The 20,991-nt window shown below is 41.2% G+C and overlaps 1 protein-coding gene across 1 annotated transcript in view; it reads left to right on the forward strand.

Moving 5' to 3' along the window:
• The first annotated feature begins 8,484 nt into the window (after positions 1-8,484).
• The window catches only part of PPARG (peroxisome proliferator activated receptor gamma), a 61,349-nt gene continuing 48,842 nt past the window's right edge, over positions 8,485-20,991 (forward strand). The window contains exon 1 of the mRNA XM_054076893.1: positions 8,485-8,573. The gene's annotated coding sequence lies outside the window, so the exon portion shown is untranslated. The remainder of the gene's footprint in view (positions 8,574-20,991) is intronic.

Consider the following 20,991-nt stretch of genomic DNA (forward strand, 5'->3'; position numbering starts at 1 on the left):
TAGTACTACAGCTTCAAATGGTGCTCTACAACGCTCTACAGTGCTCTACACTCTACAATGAAAGGTCCACAGAGAGAAACAAACACGTAAAGGGGTGAGCTGGCCCAAACATTAGAAATTTTCAAATGAAAGTAGGAGAGTTCGGATTAAATTTACTTTAGTGCACTGAAACAACAGCAGGTTGCCAGGTTCTAGTCCACAGTGTACTTACCTGCTACATTTAATTATTGATTACTAGACGTAAAACTCAAATACCAGAAATCAACATAACATCCTCTATGTACTCCAAAACCTTAATTTTTTTGCTAACACAACAATACACAGGCTAAGAAAATACTACTAATTAAGTTCACAAAGTAAAAATCTTACATTAAAAAAATGAGTTCGATGGCGTGTGGTGCATGTCACAGTGAATGGATGCTTCTATGTTAATTTATACCGATACAAATACAAGTAAGCATATCCTAGTATGCAATTATGCTGTTGATAAAATATTACATTACATCTGTATGATAGACTCTTGGAAGAGCCTCTTCCTTCAGTTCTGCTCTGCCAATACTGAGAACTGAAAGCCATAAATAGGAATCACAAGTGTTATGACAACACAATAAAGACTTCATTCTGAAAACCAATTGACAAAAAGTGTTAGTTCCATATCAACTAGTCACAATCTGAGCGAACAAAAAAATCTCAGCACTGTGGAAAATTTATCTTTTCAATTAGTATTTGAAGCATATTAAAGCCAGCAACCCCTCCCTAAAAATGCCTTTTCTTTTAATCAATAACATTTTGTAACAAAGAATTTTTCAGCAGTGAGTATTTATATCCTAAATGAGAAATACCAGGTTTCTGGCTACTTTGTGTTTTGTTCCTGACCCAATGTTATTTTTCCTCCATTTCTGATCCAACCAGCTATTTAAATTCACCAGGATGTTTGCACACGTTTCCTAACTCACTTTATATTCTAGCTAGCACATTCTTTTTTTATTATTACTTTTTTTTGGCAATTGACAGTTCACATTAAAAAGCAAATTCTCTGCCGCCAATGTTGAGTCATCAGCGCTCACCAGAAGTCCTGTAGCCGTTCTGTATAGAACGGCGAAGAATCTTCACAGAAGATATCACAGCTCCTGCCATGAGCGGCCACAATAGGACAAAAATGAGAGAGAGCTTCTCTATTGATAATGAAGGGTTTCAAGCACACAGTGGGCAGAAGTCCTAACATACTTGAAAAATATTTAACTGAACAATAATGGAGCAATGCCAAATACTAAAAGTTACCAAAGATAATTTTAATTGTTGTAGATATAATAGTGTTCAATGACAGCTGTTTTGGAACAAAAAGGTTATTTCCTGCAAATCATCGTAATATTTTTCTCCCAAAATAGCCCCTGATTCACTGCTAAAGTTACCTGGCATCCTCTAACAGTTAGCACGGACTGAAAACCAGTTATTAACTTTATTTTTTAAGAGTCTTAAGGTCTTAAATGAAAATAATGATTCATGTAAAAGATGAACAAAAGTCAGTTCAGAAGAGCAGCTGACAAACCAATGGAGCTATTTGCATGAATGAAACCTGATTACTTTAATATAACAGCTATTTCAAGCTGTATTGCCCGAACACATTTTATTTCTTGTACCTCTGCAAAACAACATTCAATGATCACTAAGGATTAAAGTGACTGTTCCTCTGCCCAAGAAAAGCCCATGCATGTTGGTAGCACATTTTTATGAAGATTTACTCACAGAATAAGTAGATATTTTTTATGCAGTAGAAATGGTCATTGGAAGCCTTTGAGTTTAGCACCTGTGTACATTCACAAAAACAACATTCAAAAAATATTATGCCCTAATACTACAAATACCAATGTACTTTTTCACTACGCTGCTGGTGGTGTTCTCACACTGTTGCCTGTGAATGCACGTGTAAAAGTTAGAAGTGAGAGTTTTGTGTTTATTTTCTTGGAGTCTACATCCGCGGTCACAGCTTCCATGGAAAAAAGAAAACTCTGCAATGCAGTTCGTGAGATGTAAGAAAAGGATGCTTACGTTTCATTGTTATGCCGCTCCTCCTGGTGATTCTTTCAGAAATAACAGTAGTAAAATGACAAAATTTTAAGATGTTCAGTGTTATAATAATATATATTAATTACTAGGAGAAACTAGAAGCTACTTAGTCTTTAGTCTTGTCGAAAGCTATGCAACCCATTTGCTGTAAAAACTAATGAAGGTATTTCAGTTAACATAATTAAATCTATAGGATAGTCTGAATGCTATCTCTTTCAGTCTTTACTACCTGTATCTGTCCTAAAGAATTACAAAACATTTAAAAGGAAAGCTGAGGAGGGGCTGTTCACAAAGGCTTGTGGGGATAAGACAAGGGGCAATGGGTATAAACTGGAGAGGGGCAGATTTAGACTGGACATAAGGAGGAATTTCTTCCCCATGAGAGTGGTGAGGCCCTGGCCCAGGTTGCCCAGGGAAGCTGTGGCTGCCCCATCCCTGGAGGTGTTCCAGGCCAGGTTGGATGGGCCTTGGGCAGCCTGAGCCAGTGGGAGGTGTCCCTGCCCATGGCAGGGGGTGGAACTGGATGGGCTTTAAGGTCCCTTCCAACCCAAACTATGCCATGTTTCTAAAATGTCTGTAAGTATTGAAGGCAGAACAGGCAGAATACCAGGAGATGCTCTGGATTCCATGACTTTCACTGGGCTGCAGCGTATACTGTTTTTCTACAGAATCATCATTTAGTTGACCAACAGTATTTCCTACAACTATCTGAGGCACCCTGGAGATTAGGGTAAAATATGTAAAAAACAGGGATTTTAAAAATAGTATTTCAAATTAATTCCGACACAACAATGTATAAAAACTATAAAACAGGACAAAGGTTATAGGAAATGGAAGTACCAAGAGATCTTCACACAGTCCTCCAAAAGGAACAATGGGAGGGGGGGAATTAATTATTTTTCAACAATTATGAGGGAGTAAATATCACAATACTACCTTTCTTAAACTCTTACAAATAAAACTCAGTTCTCTTCATTCACGGTTAACTGGAACCTGGAAGCAAAAGATGATTTCAGTTAAATTTTGCACTTTTGAGTTTTTTTAGTCTTCTTTACTGGAATCAATGAATTGCTGTGTGAGAAAGGCACTGCGAATTCTATGAAAGGAATTACATTGGGAATATAGTTTTTGACCCACTGATACAGTTATACACAAAGTCCTTTTAGGAGTATTAAACACTTGTATAAACACTAATTATTTCAGTCTCACAGTGTTTTAGCAATGTAAGTATTATTTCCATTTTATATACGAGTAAAATGAGGCACGGCTAAGTGACTGAGACAATGACCCACAGGAAGTCAGTGACAGAACCAGGAATAGAACCTAGTCCTCTCAGCAGCTAGTCCCATGCTTTAACCACAAGACTAGCCACCTCCTTCCCATCCTATATTAGCACAACTCTATGTCTTGGTTGCATCAGCTACTAATTTAAGATGTCTAAGCATGTACTAATTGTAGAAATCTGAATTTCTGAAGCTGAGTAAGTTACATTCATAAACCTGTCTTAACTTAATCACCCAAGAAATTAGGATAAACTGTTTTTAAATGAGAATCAAAATTACCATAAAATCTCAGTGGGTTTAAAATTATTCCTTCAGAAATAAATATCTGATGGATTAACAAATCTGATGGATAGCAGTATATGCTTGAGCTCTTTATTCCTACATATTCTTTTGCCTGCTGGGTGTGATAGGCAGTGTGGACCCGTTTGATCAGGATGGGACTAGAATATGAAGATAATATGCAATTACAGAAGAACTGGACAATCCTAGAAAGTTATTCTCTTCAAGACAGAATGAAATCAGAGAAGTCAAGAGTTGGGGAGAGACCAAAGGTCATGAAAAAAACCCCATTATAATTAGAAGTAGGCAGCCTGGTGTGATCCTGGCTCTATTAAATTTCAAGCAGGCATGATCTGGATTTTGGTCTCAAAGTTCAGGAAAAGGAGGACCATTAGTTTAAACTCTTAGTTTAAAGGGTTCTTGTTTTGACCCACTCTACGGTTATCTATGAAAATTCTGCATTATGCCTAGTCCTACTACTTCTGCTGGACCCGTGGCACAGCATGTAAATGCAGTATGATGATACCGGAGCACAGTCTCCAAAGAGTTTGGAATCCTATCTAGGGACAGACTCCTACCATTGCTTAAAGAAATGCAGTTTCTGATTTCCTTCAAGTAAAAGTGTGTATATTTAGAATGTGAAAATTGAAAATAGGATTGTAGTGGAACATTATCAAATACTTTTTAGAAACATTATCTTTCCAGACCAAAAACTGGCAATAAAGACAGTACAATATGCTAAGACAACAGTCTCGTTATCTACACCAGATACATGAATTAAAAAAATTACATAACCCAAGAGAAAATACACTGGGTAACTTTTTAAAAGGCAGCAATAGGATAGGTTTTTCAGTTTATTTAAACTCCACTATAAACCAATGCAATTTCCACAATCAGAACATGTTCTTCTGACTGCTAGATTTATAGCCACACTGCTAGGGGATGAGATTGCCCTCTAGATGTTACAAGTTTGGCCAGATAGTTTTTCATTCTGCCCGGAACACTGAGATGGGACACATGGATGATTTGTGATTTTGAACTTCTGTAACGCACCTAGAGACTTAATGCATGGACACAATGGAAACATCAACATAATGAAGTAAAAGCTGGAACTAATACATCTGCAGAGAGGAAGAGGTATAAATCTTTCACCTATATATCCTTATAAGATTTCTTTCCTTTTCAAACCAATCGTAAAAACCACAGTATCATGGACAAAGTCTCTTTAATATATTAATTGTCCCAACCATGGATCAAACCATAAACGCCTACCTGGCATACCTGAGAACCTGTGGCACAAAAATTCATTCATTAAGATGGAAAAGAGAAATAAAAACGTTTAAGGTAGGTTACTTGGTCCACACTAATATCCTTATCCATCTTGAAATTCCACAAAGTACTCTTTCTCATTTCAGTAGGACTAAATTGAATCATATGGCAAAAATAATCTGCTTGCAATTTTCTTAATAATTAAAATCAGTAATATACATTCAGTGACAAGTGGACAAGAAATTAAAGGGTTTTTTCAGATGCACCAAAATCTTCAAGAAGATGTGCCATGAAAAACTGAATTATTAAAAGTAATATAAATGCAATTCTCTTACATGAAAAAAACCTAACTAAAGCTTTTATACCAAATATGAAAAACACAGTAGAACTGATCTTCTGTGAAGGCAAGTTATCATCTCATTTCAAAACTAGAACTGATGGTGAGAGGACGTTTTCTGCTTCTCTGTGACCTTGGGGAAAAACTGCCTGTGATCCAGGAAGGCCTGAGCCTGACATTTCATTCTTGTTTCATAATGCCTAAAGTGCCCAGCCAAACTTAGGAATTATCTTGGGTAAGCAGGGGAGAAAGTCCACATAATCAAAAACTGTGCAATCAAATAATGCAAACAAAAGCTATATGAGAAATTGATAATTTCTTTATTATGACCATTTCATTACTCTATAATTAAACTTCTAGCCTATTTTATTTCTTTACCAATACAAAAAAGATTGGCTTTATGTTCCGTGTGTGAAAAAAAACACTTTCTGTTGATAAAGGAAAACAGATTAATTCAAATAATAAATAAGGCATATTTTTAACTACCAAAGAAAATTTCTTCAATTCTTGATTCTCCAAATGAAGATTAGCTGTCTTTTTAAAAGAAACATTTAATGTGGTACGAAATACTACCTAAAAATCTTTTTTAAGCAGGAAATCAGACTCTTTTTTTTTGCCTTTCCTGCCTCAATCTGTTAAAACGTGTATTATTTTTACATAAGTCAATATTATTGCTTTTGCTTTTTGAGTTCTGTTCAAAGAGTGAACTTGCTAAAAGAATATAATGCTTAGAACAGAAACGAAATGATACAGTATTTGCAATACTTCTCCAAAAGCTCTGTTTGGCTGGCTTCTCTGGACTGAGTTAAATATGCCTATTTGCCCACGCAATTGAATTAAAATCTAAACTATGCCTTGTATTTCTGCTTTACTCGTGAATTTATTAAAATTCTAGGCTGAAATGACGAGTTTACAGGCACAATCGGATGTTCATGAATACCTGCCAACCTCTGGAACGCTCCCAGTTATATGGAGTTTTGTAAAAAGTGCATGTTAAAGCCCAGACTTTTGAGAGCGCTCCTCTGTTTTTCAGACACTTGAACCAAATGAGTATACTCTCCAGCAGTTTGTGCCGAGAACTGCATCGCTTCTGTTCTCAGCAGAGGTAAATCTGAACCCCGGGGAGGTGTCCAGCTAAAACATCTTCTTTCCCCTTTCTATTGCAACTTTATCTGAGATACTGCTGCAAAATGGTTAGAAATATTAATAGTTCAGGTATTTTAGCCGCTGTTGTCAGATTATTTTACCCACATTTGTCTGTTCATCCATCCATGGCATCTTGAGCTAATTCTGAGGTTTTGTTTTACTTGTTTTCAGTATCTAATTCTGAGTTAGAGTATACTGAATACTGAAAAAAAAAAAGAAAAGAAAACCCAAACAAACCAAAACCAGAAGAAAAAAACAACTTACAAACAAAAGATTCCCACACAGGGCTAAAAAATTCAGATAGAGGGAAAAGCATGAGCTTAAAAAAAATTCCTTGGTATGTGAAGGCAGACGTAACACTTCCTTCAAGCCTATACAAATAGATAATTCCCATCAAAATTAACCCAAGGCTTCAAGCCTCTGCAGACAGAAAGATCGTTCTCACCAACAAAAGCCCGCAGGCGATGTTAGTATCTGCGAGTAAACCAGATATTTTGACGTATTTGGCTCTAATCTATAAATTGCCTTCGGTCCACAAATAATAAAGCAAACTGTCTTTCAAAGTGCTCGATGACTAAGAACCACCATGAGGCAAATTCAGGATCCTCTCCATCTCCTCATGATGTCCGGGAGATGAAGAGGTTTTCGAGATAAACCGTTGTGTCCCGGGGCACATGGACGCCTCTCTGTGGTTCTTGGGGCTTCGTTTTCACACCTGAGCTCTTCTCAGCAGCCTCAGAGGGCGAAGGAGAAGGAGGTGACGCGCTTGTTCGGACTCGCTCTCTCTCGGTCTCACCGAGCACAGCCCGGGCCGTCCCCCCCCGCTTTCCTGGGAGGGGGCACAGGGAATCTGGGGCTGAAAAACGGAGAGATTAAAAGTTCTTTTGCCTCCGTCGATGCTGAGACTGTTGAGAAGAGCCTCTCCTGCCGTCCCAGCGGGGCACGGGCGGGGGGAGGCGGCCGAGGACGCGGCCAGAGCCGGGAAACGCGGGCTCCGCCGTGAGGGAAGGGCGAACCGCAGCCCCGCGCTCGGGTTGGGAGGGCAGGAACCGGCACCTCTGCCCCTGCTCGGCCCGAGCCGCCCCCGAACCGCTCCCTAACGGTGGGATAAGGTCCCCCAGCCCCGCTCCCCGCCCCGCAGCGACCCCAGGCTCACACCCAGCCCCGCTCCCCGCCCCGCAGAGCTCCCAATCTCACACCCGGCCCCGCAGCTCCCGCGCTGTCAGCCCCGGTCACGCAGAGCTCCCAATCTCACACAGCAGCGCCACCGTCAGCCCCAGCCCCGCTCCCCCCATCCCGCAGCATCCCCACTCTCAGACCCAACCCCGTTGGCCCCAGCCCCGCTCCCCCCGCCCGCAGAGCTCCCCGACTCTCAGACACAGCCCCATTGCCCCCCGCCCCGCAGAGCTCCCAGTCTCCCACCCAGCCCCGCTCCCCCCGCCCGCAGAGCTCCCCGACTCTCAGACACAGCCCCATTGCCCCCCGCCCCGCAGAGCTCCCAGTCTCCCACCCAGCCCCGCAGCTCCCCCAGCCCCGCTCCCCCCGTCCCGCGGCGCCCCCAGTGTCACACCCGGTCCCGCAGCTCCCCCAGTCCCGCAGCGCCCCCCATCTCAGCCCCCATCCCGCAGCTCCCTCACTCTCAGCCCCGGTGCCGTTCCTCCCAGGCCCCGCAGAGCTCCCAATCTCACACCCATCCCGCGGCTCCCCCCGTCCCGCAACACCCCTACCCTCAGCCCCAGCCCCATTCCCCTCCGCCCCGCAGCTCCCCCACTCTCAGATCCAGCCCCGCTCCCCCCGCCCCGCAGAGCTCCCAATCTCACACCCATCCCGCAACTCCCCCAGCCCCGCTCCCCCCGCCCCGCAGAGCTCCCACCAGCGCCGGTCCCCGCCCCGCAGCTCCCCAGCCCCGCAGCTCCTCCACTCTCAGACCCCGCCCCGCTGCCCCCGACCCGCAGAGCTCCCAACCTCACATCAGCCCCGCAGCTCCCCCAGCGCCCCCATCTCAGCCCCCATCCCGCAGCACCCCCAGCCCCACTCCCCCCTCAGCCCCTCTCCCCCTCCCGCCGGTCTGGCCCCGTGGGCGGTGCGGGGGGCGGTGCGGGGGGCGGTGCTGCGCGGGGGGCGGGTCTCGTGGGGGAGTTTATCCCGCTCGAAGGGAACAGCTTCTCCCGCTCGAGGCTTGACAGCGCCAGGTCAGTGCGGAGGGGGCTGCGGGACGCGGTGCGGGGCGAGGGCTGAGCCCCGGGCGGGGGGGAGCGGCGCTCCGGGGGTGAGGCGGCGGGGGGGGAACCCCGCGGCTGCAGGTGCGAAACCTCCTGCCCGGGGCGGGACGAGCCCCGCGTTGCCCGGTCCGGCTGTGCCCGGAGCGGGCTCTGCGTGTCCCGCATAGAATCATGGAATCACCAGGTTGGAAAAGACCTCTTGGATCATCGAGTCCAACCATTCCTCTCTGCCTCTGAGCCATGTCCCTGAGCACCTCCTCTGCCCGTTTTTTAAATACCTCCAGGGATGAGGACTCCCCCCCCCCCCCCCCCCCCCCCCGTGCAGCCTCTGACAGGGTCCGATGACTCTTTCTGTTAAAAATCTTTTCCTGATATCCAGTCTGACCCTCCCCTGGCACAGCTTGAGGCCATTCCCCCTTGTCCTGACCCCTGTCACTGGGGAGAAGAGCCCAGCTCCCTCCTCTCCACAACCTCCTTTCAGGTAGTTGTAGAGAGCAATAAGGTCTCCCCTCAGCCTCCTCTTCTCCAGGCTAAACAACCCCAGCTCTCTCAGCTGCTCCTCGTAACCCTTGTTCTCCAGCCCCTCACCAGCTTCGTTGCTCTTCTCTGGACACGCTCCAGAGCCTCAACATCCTTCTTGTGGTGAGGGCCCAGAACTGAACACAGCACTCTGGGGTCCGTCCCAAGCAGGGAGCGGCTCACCTGGCTGAGTCACTTCATGAATGAACGTACTTTCCTTTTCTTTTTGCTTTTAAATTTCTCAATCGCGGGAAGTCGGGGAAGCCTTTCTGCGCCCAGAGTTGCAGTGTTGAAATCCGCTCTGCCCCAGGTTGGTGGGAGCGTGTCGTAACCTTCCTGGTGTCGCTTCTCCCCAGGGTGTTCTCCAGATGCAGAGGGCAAGTGCCTGGGGTGTCGTAACTTAGTGGCACTGACAGCACAACGCTGGCTTCACAATGATGTATTGCTTAGATCCGTGACGTCAGGCTGGTATTTATGCTGTTGAAAAGCTGTGGGAGTCGTTTTTTTCACGTACTCTGGGGTCTAGGTTCCTTTAGATGAGAAGTATCAGTTATAATTATCCTTAAAATAACTAGGGATAGGGTCATAGAATAGTAGTTAGAATCATAGAATAGTAAGAATCATACAATAGTTAGGGTTGGAAGGGACCTTAAAGGTCATAGTTCCAATAGAATCACTGCCATTGGAAAAGACCTTTCAGATCAAGTCCAACTGTCATCACACCGTGCCTAACAGGGGCAAGCCTTGCATTTGTGACTTGCCACCCCATCCCTGGACAAGGTTTTGCTGTGGAACATTGTAATGTTCTATCTAAAAATGAGTGTTCAAAGCAAAAAAAAAAAAAAATAAAATATATATATAGCTTTTCTGGTACCAATTATTCCATCATTTAATCAGTAATTTGACTTTTAAAAGGTTACTGTGATTTGTTACTAGTTAACTAAAAATTCCCAGCACACCCTAAATAACTGGGACATGTGATAGTTTCCTTTGAAAAGAAATTTCATATGTTGCGCTCCTTGTTAACAGAATTTCTTGCATGAAGTCGAGAAGTTGTTGCATGAAGTCGTGTGTTTGACGTCACTTATTCTCTTTGGCTGTCACAAAAAAAAGGTGATGCAAAAATTGCTTAGAGATTTAGGCGTCAGTTTGTGAAATATCTCGTTATCTGTCAGCAGTACAGAGATGATGTGCACAGCCTTAAGGTAGGATGTGTTTCTTAAAAGTGCCTCAACGTCAAATTCGCAGATAATACAATTTATTAAACATCATCTTTCAATGAAACTTCAATTACGATATAGAATATGCAAATAATTCTTTTTTTCTCCTGATGCAAATTTATATTTCATATAATAAATTATAATGGAAAAGGATGCCAATAGACTATTAAAATTAACTGAAGCATTTTGAAGCTATGCCTTTTAACCTTCCTTATGATAAAACCACCCACTATCAACGCTGCTTCTAAATCCAGCTCCTCTGTGAAGTTTTTTAAATAACTCTACGTCAGTTTCTAAGTCAATATGAGAAATTTAGACCCAGCTTCAATTATTAGCAGTATAATCTACTTATATCAGTGGCTAATAAAATGAATTTTATGGAAAATTATGTTGTAGAAACCAGCAAAAGTTTACCACTGGACCGAAACCTGTTTGGTACAAAACTGGACTAAATAATGAAAAGTATACATGAATGATTTTTTTCAGCTTGATTGCTGAGGCCCTCTTTAGGTCTTTTTTTAACATATAATGTGCTCAGAAAGGTATTCAATATATTTACTAGCTTTTTTTTTTTTTTGTAGCTTAATTGTGACTCACTAGTTGTGTGTACTTGATATTCAGAATGTGAGTTTCTTTTACTAGCTTTTGTCAGGAGGATTATCCCTGTATTCTCTGGCATGCAGTAAAACAGTTTCCAGTGCAGTTACTCAACAGAAGTTAAAATACAATTATAAATTCTCCATGCTAGGTTCTTTTGAAGTCATAGATACAATACTTTCTGTTACTGTTACTAGTTTAATTTTTTAATCCCTGATAGACTAATGGAATTTAGCATGATATTAGATAATGAGTGCTAATTTTCTATAGTGTATTTCCGTAATAGTGTCTGTTTTTTAACAGCAGGGATCTATTTTTCAGGTACTTTATACAACATTTTCTGTGAGTCAGTTAACTTCTTGTGAACTAGCAAAAGACAAGGTTAGAAATAATCCAAAGCAAGAGAACCCTGTTACACTCAAGTCCTACTTACCCCGACCACAAACAGAAGTCGGGCTTTCCTATTAAACAGGTTGGTTTTTAGAGATCTCATTTAACTGCTACAGAGTACTTGGGGGGGAAAAAATTCCCCCTCGTTCCCTTTTTTTAGCCCTGTGGAGCCCTTTCCAAGGCAGAGTGAAAAATGAAAGAGCTGTAAGATTTATCTTCAGCTATTTAGAATCCCAGGAATATGAAATGTAAATTGATTCATGCATTAAATGATAAAGCTCTTATATTTCTTTTGTCGCCCTGCCCCCCGCCCTTGCTTCTTTTTTAAATGGAAGGTAGTCTGTCTTTTTTTCAGTCATGCCTTTTTTTGATGGAGAATAGTTTGTCTTTTCGCAGTGGTGCTTTCTTTCAGGTTCTGGTGACAGTATACTAGGTAGAAAAAGCAGGTGCCAAACAAATTGTCACCCTAGCAGTACCAGCATCTGTGGTGAGTGGCACTTGGGATACTTCCAGTACAAGGACATGCAAAGGAGATGTGTAGCAAAACATAGGAAAGACTAAGTTTCTACTGTAGCATCAGGTCTTCTACTGCAACACAGGTTTCTCTTTTTACCTCTTCCTCCCAAGATATCAGCTCTTCTTCACGCCACAAGACAAACAGATGAGTAAATCTTTTGTAGGCTTTTCTTCTTTTAATTTAGAACCACCACCTCCTCGCCCCCGCCAAGGCTTAGTCTGCAGTCTTCACATCTGAAAGCTTTTGCAGGACTTAGATCAATTCGATGAGGCTCACATGCTTTCCCCACTCCTCCCACACCTTCCATCATTATTTGACCTGTTTGCCTTCACCTAAACCACTCTATGGAATTGAGCTAAACAATTGCATCATTTTCCAATTAAATGATACATGGACTATATTGATATTTGTAATTACCTGTGTTGCAGGAGTATCTAGCAGCCTTGTCAGGATTTGGGTCATCTTGTTACTCACTCAAATTAAATTGTCCCTATTCTTAATTCTGTATGACAGGAGAATGCAAATACGTAGAAATTCACAATGGAGACACAATGTAGTAGTGTGATTGATGTAAAAAATAATATAAAATTAAAGAATTGCCATTCTTTCAACTACTATTGAAAGAAATTTATTCTCTCAATGGTGATAGATTCTTACGACAGTAACAGATTCTAATCTGAATCACGATAAATACAAAACCAGTTAGGTATATGTATGGTAACAATTCCCCAAATTTGCAGCAAAAGCTCTCTGTCAACTTCCAACCAGCAGCCAGTTACTGAAATGCAACTGGTTTTACTTTGCAGTTTCACTACATTTCACTGCAAGCAGAAAAAAACCCATTCTGCTTAGAAAGGGGAAGGTAAGCAACAAGCTCAAAAGCAGGGCTGGGAATGTCGGGAATCCAGTAAGAGATGATGCTTTGTGGACTTGGCATAAGCCACCCCCTTCTCTCATGACTAAGCAGATCACCTTCATGCCATGCAGCCTGCACATTCAGGACAAAGTCTATGAATTCCAGTCTATGAATCCCAAAGTCTACTCTGCTGGTTGATAATTAGCAATTTAAAAAACACGAAGCGAGTGTAGCTTCGCGTGTGTATGTTCAGGCACAAGCGTGCTTGATGAATGCTGTGATGAGCATGTGTGTATGGTTATGGATGTACTTGCAGGGAATGTGTGTAGGTAATATATTAACCCTGTGTTATAAAGTGGCCTCCACCTTACCTCAGTCATGCTGAAAGGCTATATATAGCATCTGATAATGCTGTATAATAAATATTGGATAATATCCCAACAGAGAAGTGTACAGAATGTTCCTTGGCATAAAAAAAAAAAAAAAAGAAAAAAAAAGAAGAGGTTGGTTTATTGGAAGATGCATAAGTCTAGGAAAAGAATCTCAAGTTCCCAAAGGTCGGTGGCACTTGTGCTGTTTCACTGGGGTCAGGTTTCACACCTAGATGCAGCGTTAGAAATTTTGACCCGTATACAGCTTGCTTTCTTGCGTTTACTTATTGGAGTCAGTCTGTGGGTTTAGTGTACTGAAAATATAGGGTCCGACTCTAAAGGAATTGCTGTTTGTTCAGTGAGACTGCCTGCCTGAAATGAAATAACCACAAATACATACTATATATAAAGCAAAATACGTAGGGATTTTGCTTATTTAAGAAATGTGAGTATAACAGGAGTAGTGTATTTATCTGCCTTTTGTTCTGGAATTTGTGAGATTGATTTCACAATGTATTTTAACTCTAAATGAAATCCTAACGTTTTGATACAGAGATTGCAGTTGGTATTTGTTTATTCTAGAGTTCGAAACAAACTTTTTAGTTCTGGTCTTAGAACAGCTATTATGGGAGGAAAATATTATACTTAGTGCGGTTTGACGGGGTATTGGAATTTCTTGAGCTCCATAGCCACTCGTGTCTTTAGTCTTTATCACAGATCTGGTTGTGACATATTTTAGATTCCCTTTTGCCAGAATCCTATACTTTTTTATAGGAGATCTCCAGCTACTATTCCTCTAACTTACCTGTCTGTACGTATAAAATTCTAAATATGTTATTTTCATGCAAATGCTTTTAAGCTGTCCTGGAACAGGGCTGTAGAATAAGTGAGGGTGATGGTAGTTCTCTTATTGCATCTTGTGTTTTTCCACTGAGTTTAAACAAATTACCTCTCAGAGAATTTTGTATTTGCACGAAGTAGCCCTGCCCAGAATTATGATCTTGTCTTAAACTTTTTGCACAATATATGATTACGCTGCATTGCATAAAACAGAATTTTATGTTATAATATTGCATTATAAGTCCATAGTACTTGTGTGTCTGTTTAGATTTATTGAACAGAGATGTTGTGCAACAGCTGTAAGGGTTCATGGCTGCGTAGCAGCAGATTTGAAGTTTGAGAGGCTTTGGACTTAGGTTTCAATGGAGATACAGATGGAATTATGTACATTTTCAATATATATATGCAGGAGGAATATTTTATTATTGCTGTGAAACAAGCTCTCAACCATGGTGTCTTAAAACGTATATCAGGCTACCAAAAGAGTCACTCTGTTACACCAAAAAAAAAAAGGAACTATGGAAAGAAAAATGTTAATTACAGGCTTTAACACTCACACCATGATCTTCTAGTAGGGGTGGTCAGAAAAACAGGTTTTACTACCTAGACCTGGTGCTTTGTGGTGCTATCTAATATGGGGGCTTGTGGAAAAATGCAGCCACTTCTGTTTACTGCCTTTCATAATGTACCTATTTCCTTATGATAGTTTTAGGTACTGACTTTTTATGTCTACAGTAAATAAAACTGAAGAGTCTATCCTTTCATCTTGAGTAGGTTTTACTTGGAGTTACTGTTCAGTGGTATTTCAGCTACAAAATTTCATGCTTAATCTCAGGTTTTAAGCTTAGTAGAAGCACGTTATAATGTGGCATGTTGCTAAATTGATTTCCAATCGTACTAAGAATGTAAAAAAATGTAAAGCCAAAGTCTATTTTCAGTTACACTCAGAGAAATCTATAGATAAGCAAGTACAGAAGTACGTGAGGGCAAGAGGTTGCTTTATTTACATGGAATTTTATCTGTATTCTCTAAACTTATTCAGGACCATATTTAATTGAGTCATAAGAAATTTTGAAGAGGCCGTAGGCTGAGGTTCTCATTCATGATAAAAATTTATTTTATCTGCTGTGTGCCTTCTGGCTTGTAGTATGTCTGAAACAAAGTTCTCGCACTCGCCAAGTGATGTAGCTATTCCTCCAATTCTGCTGAAGTTAACCACTGACAGGGGATGGATTTACTTTGCCAGTTCACTGCAGTTCTGTGAGGTTTTTGCTGTGTTTCTTCTCTGTCTCTCTCCTGGATGCCATCACTTGCACTTAAACTGCATATCTGAGATGCCTTATTTGTACATCAAGGCGTGTTAGAATATTTGATTTTTACAGTCATTAGAAATATTAAGAAAAGCAGGCTAAAATTGTATTTGTTTTAAATATCCCATAGTAATTGCCAACATAACGAGACTTTATTGTATTTTAAATATCCCATAGTAATTGCCAACATAACAAGTTTGACAAATGACTGCATATCGCAAGGCACTCGTATAAAGGTGCAGATTTCTTGAGTTTTGCCTAGAAAGTGATTAAAGACTGTGAAAAAAGTTCTGCAATTATGCTTTCACTTTCAGAATTTCCAGCTGTTGCTGTAGGTGGTTTGAGATGATAAACAAGATGAAACTTTAAGCTTTTTTTATAGAACAAAAGGATTTCACAGTAAATCAGTTCTCTGAATGAAATAAGCACCATTTAAAAGGTTTATTTTCCAGGATTTTTTTTTCACATGTACAGTAAAGCTGTTGCTAGAATGACTAAATTGGCCTGGAGTAGGTTATTTGGTAAAGATCACAGCTAAATATCAGTTGATACAATTAACTACAGAGTAAGTGTCCAAATTAGTATTACAAAAGTTTATTATGACAGTTCCTGAATTTAAAATAGGAAATAAGCACAGACTGGAGAATTACTTTGAAAGGTTCAGCTTTTTAACAATGGCCTTAAAGTATTTTTCATTACAAAGCAATGCAAAATAATTTCCAAGAATCCTACCGAAGCTTAATTAGTAGTTCCTAGATTGCTTTTTTTCATATTTGGGTAGTTGCACTTAAATGCTATTGCAAGCAAATTCCATGCTTGCTTTCCATGATTCGCTTGCCAGTAGATTTGGGTTCTGTTTTGCAAGTTTCTTGGAGTATCGGAGTATCAAGCTATGATGAGAGGTTGCCAATTGTCTTGAACTGGTTAATTGTTTCTGTGATGCAGAGAAGAACATTATGGCATGATAGGAGACCCCAGAGGGTTCCTTGCACAGTTTCCTTTGGGCACTGCCCAAAGACTTGTTCTTTGGGTCTGCCTCATGCAATCAGGCCGGCTAACTTTATCCAGTTAAATTGGGTGTGGTGGATATTTATTATGTTCACATCTTGTTTAGTTTGGGGGGTTTTACAGTAATCCAATACCCCCAATACCTTGTATAAAACATACACTTGAGATCGTCACACCGGTTTAGGTTTTACTCGGGCTGGATAGGATAAGACATCATGTTATGCAAGTTACTTTCTGACACAGGTGATGAGATTTGAGGAATTATTTTCTTAGACCAGGATTACTAATTTATTAAGAAATAGTTATTACAGCACAGTTGGCGTAGGCAGCTGACGGTGCTTGAAGTGCTGGAAAAGCCTTCAATATCCAGAACCTATTTTTCCTCCAGCAAAGATATTTTCTTGTAGACATGCCTTCTTGAAAACTTTTGACAATGAAAGCCTTAGTCTAAAAATAGAACATTGAAAATATATTCTCCCCCCAAACTTACTTTCATGTTTTAATTCACATAAAAAACACTTAGCCTGCAAACGTCTCAAGCCTGCAAACGTCTCAGTAACTGATGCCATTGAGATGAGTCTGTCTCAGTCCATCGTTCTATTTCATTGCTCTGTGTATTGGAATATGGTATCTGTCAATTTTTAATGAGTCATGGCTTTGTTAAGAAAGGCATTTTTTTATGCAAGAAAAGAGTTGCACACAGCACAGCGTCCCTCTGAGCTGTACATAATATGCTGTTTCATCCTTCGTGATGTAATAAGCAGGATGTGGAAGTCATGTGCGTTTCTTTCCATTCTTTTTTGGGTCACCAGGGTGCCAAATCTGAGTAGGTGAGAGATCGAATGAAACCCAAGAAAACTGCTTTCTGTATATTCTATCAATTCTGTTTTTGAAAGATAAAAATACTATCAACAGTGTTTTGCTGCTTTACAAATGAAAAATACCCTTAAAAGAAAATTTGTGCAGAATACGTGGAGTAAATGTACAACGCTGAGATAGGCTGTGGCTTTAAAATATTGTGAAATAGCTGGAATATCTTTAATCTTAATAGAGGCTACCAGGGCTCAGCACGATTACATCGGTTGCTGTGGTGAATTAAGACAGGGATCTAAGGTCCATGTGGGACTTTGGAGGCCCAGCAGAGAGGAGAGTTGGGAAAGAGTGAAAAAGCTGAAATCCATAATGACTACCAGGAAAGGAAATTAATTAAAGGAACTTCTGAAGTAAGGCAGTGGGAAGATCGGCTAAGACTTGTTTTTCTTTATTTAGCCCGTTTTGTGTTTACCAAAGAAAATATTAAAAAGCAGGGAAATCCTTTAAAAATACAGATGTTTGAATTTTTCTTAAAGTTTAAAGTTTATTGTTGGAACCTTCTTGATTTTGAATTCTTCTCTCTGGTCTCTTATGAGATTTTCAGCTTTTTTTGGTTTAAGATATGCTGACGATGCCGTAACGTGGTTCTCGCACTGTATTTTGACATTCCTACTCATTGTTCTTTCTCTGCCCAAGTTTGTTCTGTTTTTTAAATCTAGCATTATTTATTACTCCTCTGAGAACAGAAGCTGTCTGATATGCTAACAACAAGTGACAGCTTTCCTGTCACTGAGGACAGGAGAACAGGGATTGAATATTGCTGAAGCCTGAGGTAAGTTTAGAATAACAATAACTTGTACCTACGCTAAAGTCAATATACTGTAGTGAAACTGCATTCTCTGACGCAGTCTGTGCAACAGATTCCTGTCTCCTCCCCTGTCCGCTAACAGGAAGGCACAGCACAATGTTATCCAGCATGTGGCAATTTTACATTTCAACTGAAGCTTGACCCTTAGACGGGAGGGTAACTTGTCGTCAGTGACGAAATAACTGCACTGTGAATCTCATTTTAATTTAAATCCATTCATTCTGACATTATAAAACAGAACAAAATAAACCTACAGTGAATTAGCAGACATGAAAACAGTGAGAAACAGCAGGACCACCTCTCCCTTTCCTCCCCAAATCTGTATTTTGAAGGGGAAAATAAAGGGAGGAAAAGGTTTGCTTTGAATAAGCTGAGACACCCAATTTAAGGGGAGAGACAAAGCAGAGAGAAACTCTAATTGTCCTTGAAGGAAAGCAGAAAAAAAATGAAGAGGAAGAAGAAATTGATGCAGGTATGGTTGCTGCTTTCCTGACAATTACTCCAGGAAGGGCTAATGAATGTAGTAATTATACCTGGCAGTTACTCTGTGGGAGAAAGGAACTCTCTGGAGTTCCAAATGGTAAGAGAGATAGAGTGCTCATTTAGCTATGAATATGGAAATTAAGACAATGTAAGCTAAATACTGAATAACACAGGTTTATGATTCCAGTATGTCATATAAACTGTTGTATATCTCCTTAAAGAAAGCATCTTCTGAATAAGAATTTCTGAAATTACATTGGAGAAGAAAGAAATAAAAAATCTACTGCAGAGATGAATGCTCATGGGGAAGAGATACCAACAGAGCCTATAGGATTTCACTTGCTTCATCTTCTATGAGCCTTTATTCATAACAGGTTCCCTTATGCCCTTTGATGCTCTATAATTCATCTGAAGAACAGTCAGGTTGTTTTCTACAACCACAGGGCACACAGATTCTTTTGGCTCCTAGAAAGAGAGATTTTTGAGGTCCGTGTTGTACCATTCTCAGAGCAGGAGATGAGGTAACTAGTAATCAGTATCCAGTTTACTGTACTATTGTCATTTTTATACTGTAGTTCGTGTTCATGTTCTGTTCTCATGTGACACAGGTAGGCAGGTAAATGCCTCTCTTAGAGGGCAATTATACTTCTTCCCAGCTCAGTGTCATCTGTGAACTTACTAAGGGTCCTTTCAGTGCCTTCATCCAGGTCACTGATACAGATACTGAACAGGACTGGACCCAGCACTGAGCCCTGAGGACACCACCTGTGGCCTCCTCTCACCTGGAGGAGACTGGAGAGTTCTGGAGTCTTATTCACATTTACGCTAATGCTGAATGTCTTCAGAGTCGCATGCTTCCCATTCTGGAAAGCTAAGAGTACCCACTGCACGTATTACCAGCTTGTGGGCAGAAAGTGGGACCATGTTTAGGAAAAAACACTGATACAAAATTAAATAACTTGGTGAAAACAGAAACACAAAGCAATTCTATTCCCTGGTCTCAGAAGTCCAACTGAACTCACAGGCTGGATCCATATTAGTAAATTAAAAAGTGCTGTAACTTGGGCACAGGTGTGGGAACTGGGTTGATAAATGGTTAAATTCTTTTAATTGTCCCTGGTCTCATTTTAGCTCAGCTGACTAACAGCCTCCCAGAAATACTTTGGGAGTTAGCATGGGCATGGGCCATTTGCAACAGGCTGTTTAGCTATTGCTACCCAGTTTTGATGACTAAGAGAGTTTGATAATGTGAGTGGAAGAAATATAGCCACAGGAGAGTCCTGGTACACGTTAGTTTATTAGTATAGCTGAAACTGAATTAGGTTAAATGCCTCTCACATTTGTTATAATTTCCTTTTAAGTTTCTTCCTGCCTATGGACCAAGATGAGCTGTGCTTAAAGTTCCATTCTTAGATTTTTAGCTGTACAAAATCAATAATTTATAATTTGAGGAGCCTTAAGTTTGAAAACTTGTGGCACACAAAGAAATGGGAGGTTTATGGTTAGCATTTTATAACAAGAAAAATCTATGCAAGTTATATTAGTGTATGTTGTCAGTCCATTTGACTGTCATATAAATAAATAAAGGGACATGTAATGTAAAGCCCAAAACCTTTAAAAATACTTCTAAATTTGTTTTCTAACATCTGGCAAAGGATTGAGTCACAAGTGGTGTCCCCAGGGCTCAGTGCTGGGTCCGGTCCTGTTCAATATCTTTATCAATGACCTGGATGAGGGGATCGAATGGACCTTTATCAGGTTTGCAGACAACGCTGAACTGGAAGGAAGTGTTGATCTGTTGGAGGGCAGGGAGGCTCTACAGAGGGATCCGAACAGGCTGGATCCATGGGCTGAGGCCAACGGGATGAGGTTTCACAAGGCCAAGTGCCGAGTCCTGCACTTGGGACATAAATACCCCAAGCAGCGCTCCAGGCTTGGGGAAGAATGGCTTGAAAGCTGTCAGGCAGAGAAAGCCCTGGGGTGTTGGTCAACAGCAGCTGGACATGAGCCAGCAGTGTGCCCAGGTGGCCAAGAAGGCCAGTGGCATCTTGGCTTGTATCAGAAACGGCATGGCCAGCAGGACCAGAGAAGCGCTTCTGCCCCTATACTCAGCTGTGGTCCTGGGGCGTGTCCAAGAGAAGAGGGATGAAACTGAGGAAGGGGTTGGAGAACAAGTCTTATGAGGAGCAGCTGAGGGAACTGGGGATGTTTAGCCTGGAGAAGAGGAGGCTGAGGGGAGACCTTATTGCTCTCTACAGCTGCCTAAAAGGAGGTTGTAGAGAGGAGGGTGTTGGTCTCTTCTCCCAAGTGACAGAGGACAGGACAAGGGGAGTTGGCCTCAAGCTGCACCAGGGGAGGGTCAGACTGGACATTAGGAAAAACTTCTTCACCAAAAGGGTTCTCGGGCACTGGAACAGCTGCCAAGGGAGGTGGTGGAGCTCACTGGAGGTGTTTAAAAGGCGGGTAGATGTGCCTGGGGACATGACTGAATAATAGATGGGTACGGTTGGAGTTGATGATCTCAAAAGTCTTTTGCATCCTAATGATTCTATGTTTCTAAGTTGTTATTAGAGTTTCTTTTCATGATGGTAAAATC

Source organism: Cuculus canorus, chromosome 11 (genome assembly GCF_017976375.1).
Source record: "Cuculus canorus isolate bCucCan1 chromosome 11, bCucCan1.pri, whole genome shotgun sequence".
NCBI classification, from domain to species: domain Eukaryota; kingdom Metazoa; phylum Chordata; class Aves; order Cuculiformes; family Cuculidae; genus Cuculus; species Cuculus canorus.